Below are 20,490 nucleotides of genomic sequence, written 5' to 3'. Positions count from 1 at the left end.
CATTCACACAGAAAAACAAGTTGCTTAGAGGAACTACAGACAGGATTATACTCGAGATTTCCAAGGACTAAAACAAAATTGAGCTGTGTGCCCTACAGCCACACCACCCTGTGCTGCCAGTCACCTCAGTGCCTGCTGCTCACTGGGCTCATCCTGCCCTGAGCAGCCCACGTGCTGCTGCCACGACCCTTCCTTTGCGTGCTCCAGGGCACAGAAGGACAGGTACGGTGAAGTCAAAACACCTAAAGACATAATGATTTATGATGCCAGTGAAGAGGTAAAGCTAGCTATTCTCATAGTCTTCATGGAAGACAAATGTTTAAAGACAATTTTTGGGATTTTTTCTCACTTCCTCTGAACACAGGAGTTAGAACTGGAGTAGGTAAAGTGTTATTTTCACTTCTGAAAGAAAAACACTGAGGAAAAAACTTTTGTTGCACCCTCAAATGACAATTTAAGGAGGACAGAGGGACCAGAAGACTCTATGGCTTGACAGGTGTGGCATTCACTTTGGTTACAGAAGACCTAAGATCCTGTCTGTCCTTGTACCAAATTAAACACGAGAGCTTAAACCTCATTTTTGCTCATCCACTCAGCTAAGTGACTCAATAGATAGTTCATTTTTCCACAGGAGGGAAACAGCTGTAGTGGATGAGTTTGAAAGCAGCACATTTACAAGTCAGTGAAGTGATGTCTTGGGATGGTGGTCTGAGGAGCCACCTCTACGCCCCATCTCCATGTCAGAGGTAAGGTCTGTCCTCAACCCACCATGTGCAGAGATGTTTAAATGTTCCCTCAGAGCTTAAATACTCTGACCAAATAAATAAACAAATGAGAAGAAAATGCACAGGATAGCACATTCCAATGAGAATGTTCAAATACTGACTTCTTGAAAGACTGACAATTCAGATGGTGACTCACCTAACATTCAGCAACCACTCACTTTTTGAGGTGATTCTTACTGCATGAGCTTGGGAAGGAGTCACTAAAGGATACTCCAAGTTTGAATGCTACCAGTAACCAGAAACACAACATACGGTCATCTGGCCACCTGATGGCTCCTGGTTCACAAGGCAAATCTGAACATACACAGCATTAGAAAAACTGGCAGGAACAAACATTAAGCAGCCAGGTTTCTGACTGGCTGATCTCCTAATAACACACTGACCCTTTAATGTAGATATCAGAACATCTTTCACCAACTAGCATTAAAGGGAGCTGCAAAGCATGCAATTCAATTCTGCAGAAGAATCCACAACGCAAAAAAAAATTACACTCAGATCTCCCTATTCCACAGGCCTTGGAGATCCTTTCAGCCCCTGCACACATCGCCTTCTGCAGCACCAACCTGCTCTCCCCTCCTTCAAGTTGCCCCAGCCCTCATTCAGCAAGATGAAGGCGGATGTTTTATTTGCCCCCATTTAACACCTGTCCCTCTGCCTCAACTGGCTGCAGAGATCTGTCTGCTCTCAGTCCCCGATGATACAGCTTACAATGTGTGTATTCTTCAAAATGCAGAAATGCATGGCTTTGGAAGGAGGACAATGGGCATGTTCAGTTTTATGGAAACATTATTAAAAGTCTTTTCAAAAACTGCTTCCTTAGAGAACAACAACAAAAAAGAAGCAAGAGGAATCATAGCAAAACAAAACCCCCAGGGCCATTTTTATTTGCCAAGCAATGCACACAAAAACCTGATTAATTTAAAGTTACATTCACATATTTTATATAGCCTTAAATTATTAATTTCCATTAAAAAAAAAAATCCAAGCACAGTTGATTTAGTAATAAATTTTTAAGATGGGGGAACATTTTGCATCCTACCGCTCTCCTGGGACTTTGCTTTGTGTCTTGGATTGTTCATTAAGCCAGGATTAGTGAAGTAGGGATTACTGTACAACACTGAGCAAATTGTTTCTGGATCTGGACTCACTGGGCACAACCACTGAAAGCAGTTAAAGAGTAAGGAGGGAATTGGAGGCACCGTGCTCCTCTGGGCGTGCATACTCTTCAGGAAAGAGAGCCAGTGCTGTTAGCACTGAACTACAGGGATGCCTGAAATGTTCCTACTCCTACTGCTGCTGCAGTATGTAGAGCATGTATGGATGAGCAGCTCAATACAAAGGCTTTTGGCAAAAGGAAAGGATGCAAATGATTTTTTTCCTGCTCTGCTGCTGTGACCCTTAAGTGAGCTTTCCAGGCGTGGGCCTCAAACCTGGTCTCCTCCTTGTCAGTCTGCGGGCTGAGATGACATCCCAGCAACTACTCCTCCTACAAATGATTTGTACTACAGCAATGCTGCACAGAATTTCCTGCTTAAGTTAAGAAACAGCTCACACGTAAAAACGTTCTACCGTTTCTGTGGATAAATCAAGTCACCCTTTAACAGGACTGCATCTCTTGCTATTCTAGAACAATCCAAAGCAAATATCGTAATAGGCAAGCAAGCTATAAATCCACAAGGAATTTTTAATATAATGATGCATAGGCTGCTTTACTCTCAAAGCTGCAAATCCAGTGAAATGTTACACACGCATGATATGCAGAAAAGCCTTCATTGGCTCAGATTTTAGTCAGCAAGTTCTTGCAATTTATGTTCAAAGACTGGGGACAATAAAAAGCACCTAACCTGCCTCTCCCCAGCTCCACGGAGTGCAGGATGCACAATGAGACACTGCCTGAATTGGTGCTTGACACAGAGCACAGCTACAAAAGCTGAAGCTTTGAGCTTTTCACAATTAAAGCTCTACCCTGCCATCCTTATTCAGTGAAGCTGACGGGAGTTTTTCCTGAAATTGGTTCTGTGAAGGCAGCAATGTGAGGCTGCCATGAATATTTTAAAGTAAAGGAGCTGGAAAACTCTAATGATCTTATGTAAATCTAGTCTAAGAATTTCATTGAAAATTTTTTTGAATGGGTCATTAAGCAGGGAAGAAAAGGTTGGAAAGCAGCCCAAAAACGAGAACATTTTCAAAAGCCCAAATACTCCCCACATTCTTCAGAGCCAGCCAATTAGGCTAGCTTGGGGTAGTCAAAGAAGAGAAAAGTCACAGAGCATCAAGGATACCTGTAACTACAGGCATCTGTAACTACAGACCATCAGCTTTGTCAGGAAGGAGACAGCAGAAAGGCAGTAACATGGAGTTAACAGGCTTAACTGCTACATATGAACAATGGGTGCATAAAAATTACTAAGATTCAGTATTTTTCTCTTTATTGTTAGTGCTAAGAATAGCAGTCCTGCAGAAAGTCAAGATTAAGCAGCAGTGATAACGGAGGTGGGAATGCGAGCCTCATGGCTGCCACTGGGCCCCAGCACCTGGCTCCCCCAAAACACTCACCAACATTGTGCTGAGCATCTGCACAGGTGCTCCTGGTGCATGGGACACCACTCACCTAGATGCTCTGCCCATTCTTTTTCTGATGCGAAGCAGCACAAATACTTCTTAGGGAATCTCTTTAAAAATAAATTTGTCCTTGGTAGCTGAAGGACTTTTCATATCTGATCTCCTTAGTCTTTATGTGAAGGCATACTATTATTTATAATGTGAGAAGTGATTAGGATGAAGTTATACATGCACAGTAGGCAAACAGACTTACAGAATGTGCCTGGCACAGTTCGTTCCTTAAATCTCATCCGTTCTATCGTTGACTTTTCTCTTGAAGGTTTACTCCAGAAGCTACCACTTTATGCCAGCAGCATCTAAGCTGCATTACTTAAATGTATTTGGATGTTGCAGTAAGTACTTATTCAGCATGTATCTGGGCAAAAGTCTTTTCTTTAAGACTAGATCCATCTTTGCTGTACTCATAAATGCCATAAATGCTGTCCCACCCTGCACCTCACCTGCAGGAGGGCTATGGCAGGTTTACATCAGTCCTTAGACTGAGTTTCAGTCTAAGGACTGATGGCAGCCAGCACCCTGCTTTAATTGTGCTTGCCACCACTGCTTGTTCAGGGGGCCAGTAACAGACACCCTCTCACATACAGATACAACAATATTTTTCTCTAATCTTGGCTGATAGATGTTCTCTTCCTATCCAGTCCTCAATGTAGCAGCAGCAGAATACAATAATAGTTCTTCAGAGCCTCCAGGAGGTAAAGCAGAGCCACGAGCCTGCCTTTGTAGCAGGGAACTGAGGTTCTGCAAGGGTAACCACCCCATCAAGGCTGAGTGACAGCAGATGAGATTTGGCTGCTCAAGCAGCAGTCACATAACCATTACAAAGAGACTATGTAGCAGTAGTGATTAACAGATTCAGGATCCCTCTTTGCATTTCTAGGGATCGGCAAACTTTTCAATGAAGCAATCATCTGAAGGACTTGGATCATTAGAATGGATCAGATCAGCTTTTACACAGGCTGGATTAGCGAAATAACTGACAGCTTCAAATTGGTAGATGTCACTGAAGCAGCAATGCTAGTATAAATACCAACTGCTTCTCTATGAGGAATAAATGACATTTTCACAATTTCACCCAGAGGTAGTGCTGAAGCTAGCAATTCAGAGAAAAGGCAGTTTGGATTTATGTGGCAGGTAAGTCTTCACAAATTACACAGGCTGCTTTGTCAGAAAATGAAGACCCTCTGAAATTATTCATGCAATCTACAGATATGACCTAGGGTCAGCCCAGTGATTTAATAGCATAAAGGCAACGCCAAGTATAAACAGAAGTAAAGTTTGGAAAAATACATAGCATTCAAGCTCCTGCAGATAGCTAATCCAGGTGCTTAAACCAGAAATCTGTTAAGATAAGTATTCTCCCTGGTAACGTACTAGAAGACTTCACAAAGTACTCAAAATAAAAGGGTGGCATTTGCTAGAAAGACAACTATGTATTCACAACAGACAGTGGTATTTAGACTGCTTTCAGCAAGAATTAAGGGTGCTGGGCCACTAGGTACCACTCGGAAGAGAGGTAAAGATGTGATTTTAATGACAGGTTGGAAAGAATAACTAAAATGGGCCTGACAAAGCTGTGCTTGAACCACCAGTTACAAATCAGATACATGGAAACATCTGCATTCTTCCCACTGAGGAACTTGAGTTCCTCTTCCGTTCCCGATAGCAAGAGTCTGCTCCAGTCACTGTGGATTCTCTCACAAATGAAGCACATAAAGAAAAGTAACACTCCCCAGCCACCTCAAAAAGGTAAATGTGTAATAGCAGCTAGAGCTGAATACAAAATGACTTACTATAAACATCTCTGAAATGTTTTCTATGTACATTCACTTGAAAATACCACACTGATAAGTAAGTTCAAAGCTGCGCATAGTTTTGCACACTGTTAAATGGCTTAAACTTTTCTTTCATTTTTGATAGGAACTGTGGAGTAGAAAATTATACTGTCAGTATGGATGGAAAATGTTGCCTATATTTAGACATTACAACAATCCTGCTTTTGTAATCCTTTAAACAGATCTGCGTGTGCATTATAAATTTATAAACACATTCAGTAGTTGATTGCTTCTTTCCTTTCCATACAAGGCTGCACAAGAGATGAACACGAGCAGAAAGCTCACCTGGGGCCAAGGTATTATTGTTGTTAATCATAACATTACAGCAACAACTCTTTGCATTTGCTACTCTACTAAATATTACTAAGAGTTAATTCCAAGGTATTGGCATCATTGCAGACAAAAATTGGATACCATATTTCTGCATAAAATCCATCTTTTCACTTTGCAAATATCAGTGCATGCTAAATATTTGAATTTTCTCTGCATTCAAGGTTTTAAAGTTCAGCATTAATTAGTGCAATCAGGTGCCAAACCATTCAGTTCCCAGGAGAACAGTAGTACAGAATGAACTATGGCAAAATTCCAGGGACCGAACCTATAATATAATAAGATTCACACTTTTAGTACAGTGTAAGAATTTCTTACGTTATTCTATGGGCTTTGCAAAGAACAACCTATAAAATATTTTTAAAGCATGTTAATTTGACAAAAATAAGAGCTAAATTATCTTATAATGCTGATGTTAATGTTTGAAGGGGAAGGCAAATCACCCTAGCTAAAAGCCGAGTCAGCTGGGTAGGAGCTACTGCATTCAGAAATGAAAGTTACGTGAGTGCTGTCTAATTTTCCTTAATATTTACTCTAACTCTCATTTTCTTCCCACCAGTCTCATTTCTCTTTCACATGTTTGCTAATGAACAGACTACCAGCGAGAGGCAATACTTCAGAAACAAGAGCATACCTATCTATTAATGAAAGGAAAATAACTGAGACATACACAATAATTAGCAGGCATGAATTCAAAAGCTAATTTTAGACTGTTGGTTTGGAAAAGCCTGACAAACGTGTCTGAGCTCACTCCCATGAACACCACCAAGAGATCAATGAGACAACGTAGTTAAGACCTTGCGTACTGGGAATGAGATCCTTCTCCATGTTGTTTGATTAAGAAATTCAAATATCCTCAGTGCTCGCCTCTTACTGAAAACAAAAATCACCAAATGTCATAATTACAGCCAGCTTACTTCTGTGAATAAACTACAGGGGATTCCATCACAAGCTCTCAGCAGAGGACCGCTTGGGCTGGCCTGAGGTAACAGCAGCTATGCAAGGTGCAGCATTGTGATCACCAGGATTAACGAATCCCTGCTTTCCTCCAGATTTGTGTGTCACAGCTGAGTGAAGAGTTGAGCTCAGGCTGAAACTCTGCCAACAGCTGAGGCGTTTATTCACTGTTTCTGCCTTGCAAATTCTTACAGACTATCTGGCCTGACAGCTCATGCTGCCACATTCCCTTAATCCAAGAATTTAAAGGGTTTTTCACCCAGTTGCTCATTTCCATGAAGCTGCTAATAGTTTAATTATAGCTGAGACCTCTTTTGTTCCATTTACTTGGAAGTCATTTGTGGGTTCAAAAGCCACCAGAGATGGGAAAACACAGGCACGGTGTGCTTGTGGAAATCTTTTCTCCAAAAAAACTAAATTTAAAAGAAAAAAATATATATTGCATGGAACATATACAGCAACACAAACAGAGAAGGACTGCTCTGGTTGCTCTACCTGGTTTGGTGAGTGCGTGCTCCAGCAAGCACAGCTGCTTGCTGCGAGTGTTATGACTGGAAGCATATACCCAACAGCCTCCTTCCACCCTGATCCCAATGTTCCCCAGCTTTGTTAGGGCTGGCCACAGTGGGAACAGATGAGGAGCCTGTGACTTCAAATCACATTACAGTTCAGCCATTCCCCATGCGGGCTCGAAGTGGACACACCACTACTTCAACCCACAGTGAATGACAAGGTGATAATGGTTCTCTTCATCAAGGATTTTGTACTACTGAGACCACTTTTCTGATGCTTCTCAGAAGAAACTTACATCATGCAAAGTTAAATAATCACCTCCACCAAAGCAAACACCACAGCACAGCTGCTCAGCTCGCTGTTTAGTGTTTTCCCTGCTGAAAACACTCACAGGGTGCACGGTGTGAAGGCTCGCTGGTGCTTAACGTGAACTAGCCTGAACACATTAGGTCTGTCAAGAGCTGCATTATTTATGACCAAGTTTCACAAAACATTGATAAAATGTGGCATCTAAACTGTAGTTTGTTTGATTGATTACTTAATATATTTTACTGTCTTTTTTTTCTGGAAAAAGTCACACCAGTTCTAATGAAGTATGCTGTACCTTTAATCAAATGTCAGGTCTGAACACCTCAGCTTATGTCTTTTGGTGGAATGCACTTGGCAGCTCAGGGCACGTCAAGTTGAATAGAGCTGTAGCAGCCTAGTGCATGAGAGCTCCCAAGTATGTTCTCTGATTCAAGGTTATCTCGTAGATTGCAGATTAGATGTTCATTTGCCTTGGCTTATGTCAGCGTGTGCTGTCCTAGACTGAGAAGGACTTCTGTTCCCTCAAAGTGCAGACTGTGCTGTATTTAAGGCTGAAATCATACCCGTGATCAGACTATCTGGGGAGAAAGGCCTGAATTAGCCTGTTTCTTTCTTGCAGACGCTTCCCCACCTCTGCAATACTTCAGCTGATTCTCACTGTAAATCTCATCCTCTTCCGACAGATTTATGTAAATCTTAATTACGGCATCACAATTTCAATATTTACTGACATGCTGTAAATCCACTGTGTACAAAGCAGACTAGGATCCAATAATAGAGAGGCATTGTTTAATTATATGTTTATTAGAGCAGTAAAACTAATAATCCCCAGTAAAATCTTTGAAAATTATCCAGTCGTGGTAGAGTAATCACTCTCCTTTCAGCACAAGATAAAAGCACGGCAAACAGATATTGCTGTATCACAACGCTGTATCAGAATTACACAGCCCCCGAGCCCAATTCACACTGCCAGCCTCTCACAATCATGTATTTAGAATCACGCATTAGAAAAGGAATTGAATAATTCAAGTGTTAGTGCCTAAGTCAATTATTTCATCTCAATGGGTCTCGCTCTCAGGGAACAGGCTCTAGAAGCTCATTTTAAACACAGCTCTGATTCAAAGCCAGCAACAGTTAGGGCAGTCTTTCCTTCTTAACAACTGTCTACAGATGAGGCCAATCATAACTGAAAATCTTATAAAGCCCCCCACGGCACTTCATCAGGTTTCTGACAAGATTTTTTTCATATGTACAGAATACATCCTTGTTCAGACAGAACAACATGGAGGCATTTTGCCTTTTGCGCACTTACAGTATGCGTGTCCTCTTGATTACAGTACCCCATAGTGCACAAAAGAATGCAAGCCAGTCATGCAAAACAGAAAATGCATATTTATCACAGGCTTTTCCTATAAATTATTCCTAATGTGAAGGAGAACACTTAATACAATGTACATGCATTTCTTAACATAGATACAAAGCATGGGTGTCTCTTTATGCACTTGCGAGTTAAGAAGCTGTTCTTTAGAGCTTGTGGGATGTGGCTGTTGCTAAGACAACTGTGGTGCAGCCACTTACAATGTCCGTGATCATGCACCAGAAGCTGTAATTTACCCACAGGTTCCTCATTTATTAGAGCAGAGAAACAGCAGGATGGTTGCTGCAGCGCATCCCACATGATGCAGCATGGGGAGAGTGGCTGGCACTGCACGCTCTGGGTCTCAACTGGTGCTGCAATTGAAAGGAAGCAAATATTGCAGCATATGCTTTGTCAAAGCACACGTAACTTCTGAGCCTGGGAAGGGAAAGGAAGTCCTACCACTTGCTGATTTCCTCAATTAAAACACACCTTTCAATATTATAGACTTCTGAAGGATTTACCAGATTTTAGTACGTGTTTGTAATGAGATACAAATGCAGGAGAACTTCAGAGCCAGGCTCAGTAAGCAAAAGCAGCACAGTCTGAGACTTTACACTTGGTTACTCCATTGCGTGGCAAGGAATAAAGGAGTGATTAGGATTCTCATACAGAGCAAACAGTACCTCATGCCCTGTGTTTTACCACTAGTGAAGATGAGCTGGTACTATGTCTTTGCGGTGCTGTTCCCTTTCTGAGAACACCTTCAGGTGTCATCACAGACACCAATGCTATCTTCTCCAAATGCATCACAGGGAGCACTTCATCACTAACTCCTCGCCCACTGCTAGGAGGTTTCTAGAATTCACAGTTAATCCAGCCAATGTAAGTCTTTATGTTCCTGCGCTGCCTAGGACAGAAAATTATCTTGAAAGCATTTGTAAAGCCTGTTTGTTATGACCTGATGTCCACGCATAAGTGAATAGTAAAGTCACTACTACGAAATGTCCATAATGTCAGAAGATGGAGAGAGCCACATGTGGTGGGTATGTGTAGGGCTGAGCAGTCATCTACTTCTGTAAGGCGTGACTGGAAGAAATTCTGGGCCTGAGGCTGGGAAAGAGGCAATGCGAGGGCTAGCCAGCCAAGAGAAACAGGAGAACATGGACACAGATCAGTGAGCAGCAGCACAGCTAGCAGGGCTGCAGCACCTGCCTTTCAATTCACTGAAGCACCGTGATAGAAGCACCGTGATACTCTGAATTTCGGATCGTAAAACCTCACAGGACTTGCAGCGCACGATGTATGGTGGCGTATTGTCACCACAATGACACTGACACCTGCAGAAGAAGCTTATTTTCTTCTTTTGTATATCCAGTCTTAATAGCTGTGCACCTTGTGTTCACTAGCATGTCAGTACAGAGCAGTCATGTCTGCATTACTACTGATAACAAGCACCAGTGAACAAAGAACTGATAGACGACTATAGAAGTTAACTATGAAACACATGTCAAAATATTCATTTTCTTGTAATCCACTACTTCTGTTTCTTTCTAAAGAGTACCACACACAGTCAAAACATTTGTAAGTACATGTTCCTACTAAGATTTTTGCGTGAACTACTCATATTATTTGAGCAGTGGTTCACACACTGTGGCATGCAGGTCTTCAAGGTTCTTCCATTTCCTTGTTTTATCACGCATTTGTTCTATGCATAACTATTGTAGTTTACTGCAACAAAATCCATTTTCCTTAAGGCGCATTCTATAATGAACACATAAAGAATGCTATTTCGTTCAGAATGTGTTACGAACAGCTCAGTATCAATTTTAAAGAAGTGTGACTAGCTTCTTAATGGCTTATTTTAGTTATTTCTCGCTGCCAGTAAGCTGGAAAAAATGCTTCAAACATGTTCTTATTAAAGCACTTTGAGAGTTTTTTAGCAATGCTCAGATGCACCATCAGTGTAACATTTTAAGTAACATACCTAAAAATAGAACTGTTTCCAAATATCAGACAGGAAATATGCCATAAGGGAAATACGTGTATCATAAAAGGGAACTCATATACGTATGCAGGAAAAGCTCTCAGTGTCATAAAGCCATTTGAGAATCCCAACTTAGAGACAGGGGACTTATGTACTTCAATCCTATTTATGCTGTTTTCAAACTGAACTGATTTTCCAAGCAATTCATATTTGAATGTTCCAGTTAAATCCACAGAGGTTGTCAAAGGTTCTGCACTTTGCAAAACCTCTTCCATTAAGGGGACCCAATTTCAGATTTCTGCTTTTGAGCATTACTTTCCTCATCTGAAGTCACAGTGTAATCTACTATATTTGAACTCAAGTAACCAGCCATATTTTCCTGCAGTGATTCACATCTCCTAGGCTTCAGCATATACTTTCATCAATCTTTTCATTCCCTGATTTCAGCTTCATAATGGAGTTCCCCAAGCTCCACTGAACTCTGGGACTGCTGAGCATGAAACAAATGCCAGAGCAGCAGATGAGGTACACGTGCATGACTCACTGATGCCCTTCCTGCTGAAACTCGTTCCTGCATTAATTCCTTTTTCACAAGAATTAAGGAACACCCAGTGCCTTAAACAGGCAGATGTTAAAGCAATGCATTAATTAGAACTGAATTAATCTTTCCTCTTGTCCTATCACAACAGATCCTTCTAAAAGAGTCCCCTTCTGCTTTATCCTCTTTGGATAGTCAAAGGCTTCTCTCAGATCTTTCCAGAGCCTTCTTTTCTCTAGGCTGAACAGCCACAGGTCTCACAGCCCTCCACTGGACAGGCATCAACAGGTCTATGTCTCTCTAGTTTATCTACTTCAGCAATGCCTATTAGTAAGTGAAATCCAGGTATATCCCTAGGACTTCTGCTTTTTACATTCTCCCAACAGTGTACAGGATGATACATCATAATGTCTGAGCATACCAAGCATTGTCCAAATGACTTTGAAACATAACCTTTACAGCAGAATTTGTAACTGTTCAAGAGCATGATCAAACTCACCTTGAAACACAGTGGAAGAGTGAAGATGGCATCAAGCACAAGTAATAGGCCTTTCGTTTTTCCTCATAACAGTAGCTATAAATAAGTGATAAAGTCAGCTCAAGGTCTGTCTTAATTCCAAATAAATAAATTATTTGCAACCAGTACAAAATGAACTAGAGAGTGTCTTATGTGTCCCCTAACTATAGGAGCTGTTCTCAGAAAGAATGACTGCTGCTGCTCCTACCTGGCTGGACAGCTGATGGTGATGAATTTTGTCATGGGTGGTATTAATGATAGCCTATTTCTGTAAAAAGACAAAAGCTGGTCCTTTCTGCACCTATCTTTTAAGGCTATGGTATAAATTGCAGTCTTTTCCTTCAAGGAAAAACAAAAAATGCCCTTAAATTCAGTTAGATGTGTGTATTCAGCTCTCTATACATCACTTTTTAATGTTTTTTTCACATTTTAAGCACAGTATGTCATTTCTACTTATCAGCAACTTGATTTCCCTTCTAAGGCATTAGATTTAAAAATCCATTCAGGAGTATGCTACTTAACTTAGTTTGACAGAAAATGATGCATGTTCCATTAAATCCTTACAAGCACCCTGTCTGTCAGTAAAACCTAGCAGGCAGTATGCTTGTGCATCCTAACTTCCCGCCTTCCTCCACTTAGTCAGAAAGAAAAGAGTTAATTCCAGTACAGAGGAGCAAGGTCCACTAATTTTATTCCTCTTTATTGACACATTTGCTGGCTTCAATCAGCTTAAAGAGTGGGTTCTTCTGACTTCGTTTCAGGAACTGAATCACAGTTTCTCTTTGGAAAGGCAATCCCTTGTCAATCATATACATATGAAAGGGTCATGAAAATTCATATCTGCTTGGATCCCTATAGGGTAATACTTATCTCTGTTGAGTCAACTGCAAAAGTACTCAATACAAAAGTAAAAGCTGGACCAGTAGTAGTTAGAAACAAAATGAGAGAAAATGGAGAAGAAAGCTCTGAACAGAGCAAGATCCATTTCATAACTGTAGATGAAAATTGCACATATACAAATTTTTCTTTGAAGAGATGTGTTTATAAATAATGTGTCAGTGATGGAAGGAGGATAGAAAAGTAGTGAATAGAGACCACAGACAGCAGACGTTGACAAAGTTCTGTTGAGCTACACTTTTGACTGATGAAAACACTGCCATTTGTTTCAGGGATAAAATAAAAAAATAAAAGCAAATCTCAAAGAGGACAGAGTTTTTAACTAAAATAACAAAGGAATTTCACTTTTCTGGAGAGTGAAGCTTGATGGTACCAAGAGCATTACTATTATGAGGTGGATGTGAGAGTCTCTGTCCTCTCAGACTGATTGCTCCCACAGCCCACTCCCACTTCATATGGAGCCTCTCCGGCAAGTCAGGTCCCTAACAGCAGCAAGAGGAGATAGGAAAGGAAAACAAAAGAATTTAGAGAAGAGAGAAATGCAACTTTCATATTACCGAGTTGTTTTTTTTGTTTTTTTGTTTTTTTAAATATTGGATAAAAATGCTCAGCTATAAGATATCATAGTGATACTACATGAAAATTAGTAAAAGCAGGTCTACATAACGTGATGGAAAAGAGCTGCTAAAAGGAAGTGCAGACAAATAGTAACCAAAGAATACTTAAGTCCCAGAACTAAAGCTCTAACTTCCAAAGGCTCTACACATGTAGGCACTACTTGTTTCCTTCTCCTGTAAAAACACAAACCTTATTTCCTGACAGAGAGGATTCTCTAAGCATAGCTGTTCTGGTAAATAATTCATTGCATTTAAAACAAGATGACAGTGTTTCTTCCTCCACTGTAACACTGACACACCTTGGTATAAGAAAGGGAAGAAAAAAGTCCACCAAGAACATTTTCCATCTAAATGCCTACTCTATCAATGAGAAAATCAAAGAGCTTACTATGAATCTGAAATATCCCAAATAAAACAGTAATTAAATCACAAATTCCTGAACAAAGTTAAGGGGGTTCATAGTTAGCATGTTACTGCACTTCTGGAGGGCATATGACAAAATCAGTCTAAATAGCTTTTCAATAACCGTCAATAGTGAACTGATTTTTAAAATATCTCAATTGAAAAACAAATACGAAGTATTGCTACAGAGCAGTTGTAAGAATCTTTGTCCAAAATGCCTTTGCTAATGAGGAAAGATAATGGATTTCATTTTTATGAAAGTTGTCTTTAATGTTATTAAATGGGACCAGTTTTCAAGGGGCTCATAAGCAATTTATTGAAATGGAATTAAAAGGTTCATGTACCAAATCATGAAATTTCAGAACAGAGGCACAGAACATTTCTGGTTCCTGTTATCATTTACCATGAAAAATATGCACTGTGTTATTTGTGTTTATATTAGCAAGTTATACTTGAAACAGTGTTGACTCCCATCTGATAAATGAAATGAGAGCAGAAACACCAGAATTGTGAAACCTGTTACGTATGTCCATCAGGAGCAAAGAAGGATTAGTTTCTGCTGCTTGAGGAACACTTCCAAGTATACGCGCATAACATTCAAAAAGAAAAGGTCCTCCATTCTATTATCTGGTCATGTTGGGTGTTCTGCTACTGTTTTGTTAGGAAAAAAAAAAAAGCATATTGTTTTTCTTCATTTAGTTTAGGAACATCTTTCATGTTCAAAAACCAAGTTATTTCTTCTCAGTTCTGTATTATCCTGTTACCCTGCTCCCACTCTGCATATCTTTTGATGACTTTCTTTCAGTAATTAATTCTGTGTCCTTGATCACTATTTTCTAATTCCCCAGTCTCTCCTTTTTCTCTCTCCTGGAAATAAGTACGTTTAATTTATTTCAAGGCAGAAAAACATTGACTGAATGGAATTCTATAAGGTTTTCAGGTTTTAATTTTTATTTTTTCCAGAGCCTCACTAACCTTGACATTGTTGCTTAACTTAAGACCTATAAGCAGAGTGGTTGCCTTGCACACTGCGCATACGGGCCACTCCAAACAAAAATTGACACGGTCAGCAAACACAGCCAGCCAGAATGAAAACAGTCTCTGAAAGGCACTACTTACAGAAATTTCAGCCCGCGGGAGCCAGCAGGAGGGCTGTGAAGGTACCTGTAAAAGGGGGGATCTACAGTGCGTTCATTTAGCAACGCCTCGTTCCCCACTGCTCCCAGGGTGAAAAATGCAGGCACTAAAGTAGACACCTGGCACGCATGCTGCTTTCAGAAATGAAAACAGTGGTTTTCAAAGAAAATGATTAAAAAAGCGTAGCTAGCTTTTAGTATTGAAAAGCTTGATTTGCTGTGAAAAGTCTTACTACCACAGAGTCCAAACAGCAGCACGGCCCAGTGTCCAACGCAGTGCCACATGCACAGAGCTGAGGTACCCCTTCTGTAAATGCCTTGGAGAGATGAGGTATGTTCAGACAGCAATTAAATTAAATTTCCTAATGAGTTGATAAGCAATAAAAATGATACAAGAGATACCATGTGAGCTGATGAAATAAAAAAGGTGTCAGCTGCAGCACTGGCAGCAAGAGAGAAGGTAGTGGGGCTCCCTGCTCAGCATCTCTCTCCACACACGCTTCCCACCAAAACAAAGCCTGCAGCATGACTCCCCACAATTTAGCCCACAGATCAACCTCAGAGCAAATTGGCTCAGTGCACTCTAAAGAGGAATGGAAATTACTTTTCTTCTCTACACTAGAAGTGATAAAATTCACCTGTAATACAAATCATTTGATTGTTTCCAAATCTCCTAGCCAGGCATTTTTACTGACAGGATAAGGATAAATGTTCCCATTTATGGAATTATTTTAGAACCTGTTAACAAAATGACTTTTTTTTTTTTTTTTCCTATGAGCAGACAGCTCTCTATGAAAAAAAAAAAAAAAGAAATAAAAACCTGAAATATTTTGTACCCATCTGTTAAACTCTGTGCTTTGTTAGCAGCCACGCAGTGTGCGTGCTGGAGAGGTGATGTGAGCAGGGTCAGGTCCCAGCAGTGACAGCAGGGGCTGCTCTGCAATGCTCAGGGATTCTGCTGCTCCTCTGCCCCACATTACAGCCCTGGGGAACACACACCTGAACAGGCACAGCTTCAATGGGGAGTGTCTTACCCTGCCTTTGAAACACATTAAGTGCAAGGAATTACATCCCAGCCAGAAAACCACAAAGAATTCCTAAATCCCCTTTTCTCCAATTTTACTGCATGCCAATCCTGAGCCACAATCCATAGGGTAAAATGAGTATAAAACAATGGCAAAGTATACACCCATTAAGGTCACCTGAAAACAAAACTCCATTTGTAGAATTTATCTACCAAGTCCAGTGGGATTTAGACTCAAAGCATAAGTGTTTTTCCAGAATAACACTTTCTAGATCTGCTTCTTTGCCCTACGAAGAGGATGAAAGGAGCCAAGTGAGCAGTCCTCTAGGCTGCACGTTTTGGCTGCAGTGGATGTTGCATAGACACAGAGCATGTGAGTTCTTACAAATTAAGCCAGCACTGCAGAAAAAAGTGTGACCAAATCTGCCCTCACGACATACTGGGGAACTGGGCCACAGGGACGTGAAATAACTTCTTCAGCCAGGAGCACACTCAGAGCTAGCCACGCTAACTTCATCTAACAGGAAATCTCTGAGAAGTCACAAGAAAGATGGAGACAGGGCAGTCTCCCCCAGAAATCCAGAAGCTGTAAGAACGTAGCATCAGCAGGTTTTGTACTAAACATAACCCTCTGAACAGAGCCCGGATGTGCATCTCAGCCAGGCCAGGTGCAAACACCAATGTCTGTTCTCCTTACAGCTGCACAACTCAAAAAGGTAGAAGAACCAGAAGGCAAGTATAGGTCCTGAGTCTTGACATGGAGTAAAAGATAGATATAAAACAACCAAAAATGCTTTTTCATACTGTCAATGACAATTTATGTGTTTAATCTAAAGGCACACAACACCTGTCTATGAAGGAGTGTGTGTGTGTGTGCATGTGCCAAAGACCCATAGATACAAGTCCTTCCCACTGCACTCCTAAAAGGCTGAGCTGATATTGAAAACTCATCAATTTTCTGTAGCATTTCCAAAATCTTTTACTTCTTTTCCAAGATGCCACATGGGCATACACAGGCCAAGTTTTGAAACTGACTGAAAAATGCTTAATTCTGCACTAGTTATATTTACAAAGCAGAATTTTTAACCTGCCAAGATTTGTAAAACCACAAGATGAGAGACTCAGGGGTATTTGCAAATAAATAAATAGAGTGGATTCATACTGAATTAAAAAAAAATTAGTTTCTACTCCAAAGAATACTGAAGCCATGGGAAAGACTCCTGATAGGTTTTTTGAGGTTTTGACACCAGTCTTCGTATATCTGTGGCATTTGGTGCCAACCTACATAAGTGATAGAAATAATTAACCAGCATTACCACTTTGTATTGCCTACTTTAATTTTAACATAGTCTCTGGCATTACATTTCCCATTTAAGAGTAATGTAGGTTTAGGTACCTTCCCTACACAATTCATTACAAAGAGCATTCAGCTCCGGGATAAACTTCCATTTTCTGTTGTGCTACTGGCACTGATTTCACTGATTCAGACTGCGTTTATAAAAGGTTTGCCACTATTTTCAAGCACAATGCAAATTAGGACAGATATTAGGTTAAGGTAAGTACAAAGGCTTTCATAACAACGGGCACAAGAGGAGCCAGGCTGACAAAACTGGGAACTGATATTCTATACTCATCTGCATAAAAGGTGCAGCTGAGAAAAACTACATCTTCCTATGGCACAAAACATGCCTACCCATTACTCACACCACCCACTCCAGAGGTGAGGGAAGGTGACCATCTCAAGGCTCTTCTGCTCCATCAAGCCTTTGTCACAGTTGGAATGACTAGGCTTTGTTAGCAAAACAGTAGCAAATAGAAGCTGAAGCAGAAATCAATGTATTTCATTTAGAATTCTATCTTTTAGCATTATTTTAAATCAGATCTGTTAGAGAGGGAAAGCAGAGACGACAGCGCTACATTGTGCAGAGCAGTCAGTCCCCCAGACCTGCAGCTCCGCCTCTGCTCCATAAATCACCCAGCGTTTCAGGGCACAGTCTGCCATATTTGATGAAATAATGAAAAAGCAGCTGGGATACACGTGTTTCAGAAAGATTTGCATAATGAATCGTCTTCATTTGGATGTATACCGCCAATTATTGATGCTGTGCGATCTCTTTTTACTATAGCATTAACACAAATTACATGAGAGGCTTTATAGATTTGATTTGGGGAGCAATTAATTTACACCTTCTGAAGCAATTTGTGTTGCTTAGTTTTTATTTCAGTGAAAACTACACAAGCGTTCTCAAAATACAGATAGGAAACCTGGTATCTCTCATACAACCAAACCAGCATATTGCTAAAAGGGCATTTCAGACTACAGCAGGTACCTCTAGCAGATGGCAAGGCACCGACAGCTTCAGGTGTTCTAAATTAAATGAATCAAGATACCACTTGTTCCAAGCGAGTGGGTGGTTAATCGCATTCACCTTTTGTATTGTTGACAGATACTGTTGATTTTGGTAATAAGAAGACCGAGAATTCTGAAGAAGATTGAAATGTGTTTTAAATTCAGAACAAAAGGTCAATTTTCCACCCACCATCAACTCTTTCATTTTCCTATCAAGCCACATTTGAAATAAAAAACAACAAATAGCACTTTAGAAAGTATCAAACGTGGGGATTTCCTCAGTGAAGGTCAGGAAATAAGTTGTGCGTAAGGCGACAAGCAACCAATTCCTTCTGTTACTCAGAGTTACAGCATAGATTATCATGTCTGATTTCAAACCTTTAGGCATACTGATGCAAATGTAAACCTTATTTCCACGTCCAATTACCATAAGAAGCTTGATGGCACCCATTTGTACACATCTATTTCATTGCTCTCATATTATTGACAGATACTAGAATATCATATTCTACACATTTTAGCTGCATTATATAGATTTTCATTTGTAGAATATAAATCTGAAGTCTGTCTGAGCAGCTATGAATTCTGAATGAATTCAAAATGAATAATCATTATTTTGGTTTTCATTTATATTCACACATACGAAAGATGATGCTACCATCATAAAAGGTTCTGCTCTGAATTAAAGTCCTTACGCAGTCAAAAGAATCTGTTGTGTGATCAATAGCATTAGGAGTGTAACAGACTACTTGCTGTTATTCAGAATTCTCTTAATTGGGTTTTCCTCAAAGAAAGCAATTCTGTTTCATGATTCTAACTGACAATAGCTGCTGCTTGAGCATGACAGCATTATCAAATATTCCGCTTAATGGCGACATTTGGTCAGTTTCGAGAAGTGAAGTGGTGTTTTACCAGGTGTTGATTAGGCATGAAGTGTTCATTTTTTATCTTTAATCAAATAAGCTATTCCAAAAATACTGAAAAATTTTCCCCCCCCATGACATGCAGTTAATATTTTATGAATTTGCTTTAGCTGATATTGTATCTTATACCTTCTCAGACTTATCAGCTGTCCATGAATTTTTCCTACCACATGCAATTGTGCCACATTCAAAGCTCTGCAGAATAAATTACTCTCCCCTTGAAGGAGGTGATAGGTCCACTGTGGTACCCCAATTAAGAGAATTCTCACATACTAATTTTATGCTTTCTAGTTAAGGACCAATTACAGTTCTAGAAGGCTGGCCTGGGCTCGGATTAAAAGGAATAGAATTTGAACAGGAAAAGGCTAAAGACACTTGGCTTCCCACGCCCTAAGCAGACTGACACCTCCTGACACATACTGGCCAGCTGTACAGCACACCCTTCTAAGACAGCCCTTAGCCACCCGCCATGCTCTTCATGCACTGCAATGGCTGATCCCAACTCCAGCACCGTGACAGGCAGCCCCTTGTGACAGGCTGAGCTCTGGGGGCCTGCAGTAACAGCAAGACCCCAGACTTTAGGATGGCGTATGAAGGGAGGTGTATGTATCTCCTATGGAGGCCAGGCAAACCAAAGTTCACACTTTCACAGTGACATTTAGCATAGCAGCTAACCATTCTGGGGTAGGAGACCTCAAAAAGATGCAGCGTATTCAGAAATGGGACAAACTGAGCAATGTTTGCTGTCTCTTCAGTCCAACAGCCTTAACTCCCTTGTACTCTGCTGAAGGATGGTATGAAAGAACACAGCTGCTTTAGTAGTAACAGGTATTTATCGTATGTCAGCTGTGGACAAAAGGGAACTGAAGCAAACCTTTCCAGGACTTCAGCGGTTTGGGAATGTGTCCCAGGGCAGCAGATAAACGAAGCAGACGGTGACCCTGTCAGCAACAGGAAGCTTACATTTTCATGCAGACAAACTAACTGCTCCTGAGCAAATTCTCCAGCTCATTTTAGGCAAACAGGTGCTGATGCAAACCAGCCATGTATGTTTCCAAGCTATTTTGCACAACTGGACATGTTTATGGAATTTGAAACAGAATGACCACTTGAATTAGAGATCCTTTCTGTTCTTCCAGCATCACTGAATATTATTGGTATGCATACACACACATTTGCTGCAATTATGCGCACTCTAAATGTGTGCGTATCATGTGTGTCTACATGTGGTGTTAGGAAGTCATAGAACACTCACAGTCACAGATATGTTAACCTTTCCAGAGCCATACACTACACTAACCCATCGAGGTACTGCCAGAGATGAGAGCAGGCATTTCCCCATCTCTCCTGACACCCACAGCTCCCCGCGTGCCTCTGCAGCTGCCATGAGAGTC

At 40.6% G+C, this 20,490-nt stretch overlaps 2 protein-coding genes across 2 annotated transcripts in view; both read left to right on the top strand.

Annotated features, from left to right (window-relative positions):
- The window catches only part of KCTD15 (potassium channel tetramerization domain containing 15), a 197,986-nt gene that overhangs the window by 40,135 nt on the left and 137,361 nt on the right, over positions 1-20,490 (top strand). The gene's annotated exons all lie outside the window — the stretch shown is intronic.
- Positions 1-20,490, top strand: part of CHST8 (carbohydrate sulfotransferase 8) — a 167,708-nt gene that overhangs the window by 81,925 nt on the left and 65,293 nt on the right. The gene's annotated exons all lie outside the window — the stretch shown is intronic.

This window comes from Tympanuchus pallidicinctus, unplaced genomic scaffold (assembly GCF_026119805.1).
Source record: "Tympanuchus pallidicinctus isolate F22 unplaced genomic scaffold, pur_lepc_1.0 scaffold22, whole genome shotgun sequence".
Lineage (NCBI taxonomy): Eukaryota > Metazoa > Chordata > Aves > Galliformes > Phasianidae > Tympanuchus > Tympanuchus pallidicinctus.
This window is presented reverse-complemented; position numbering and strand designations above follow the sequence as displayed.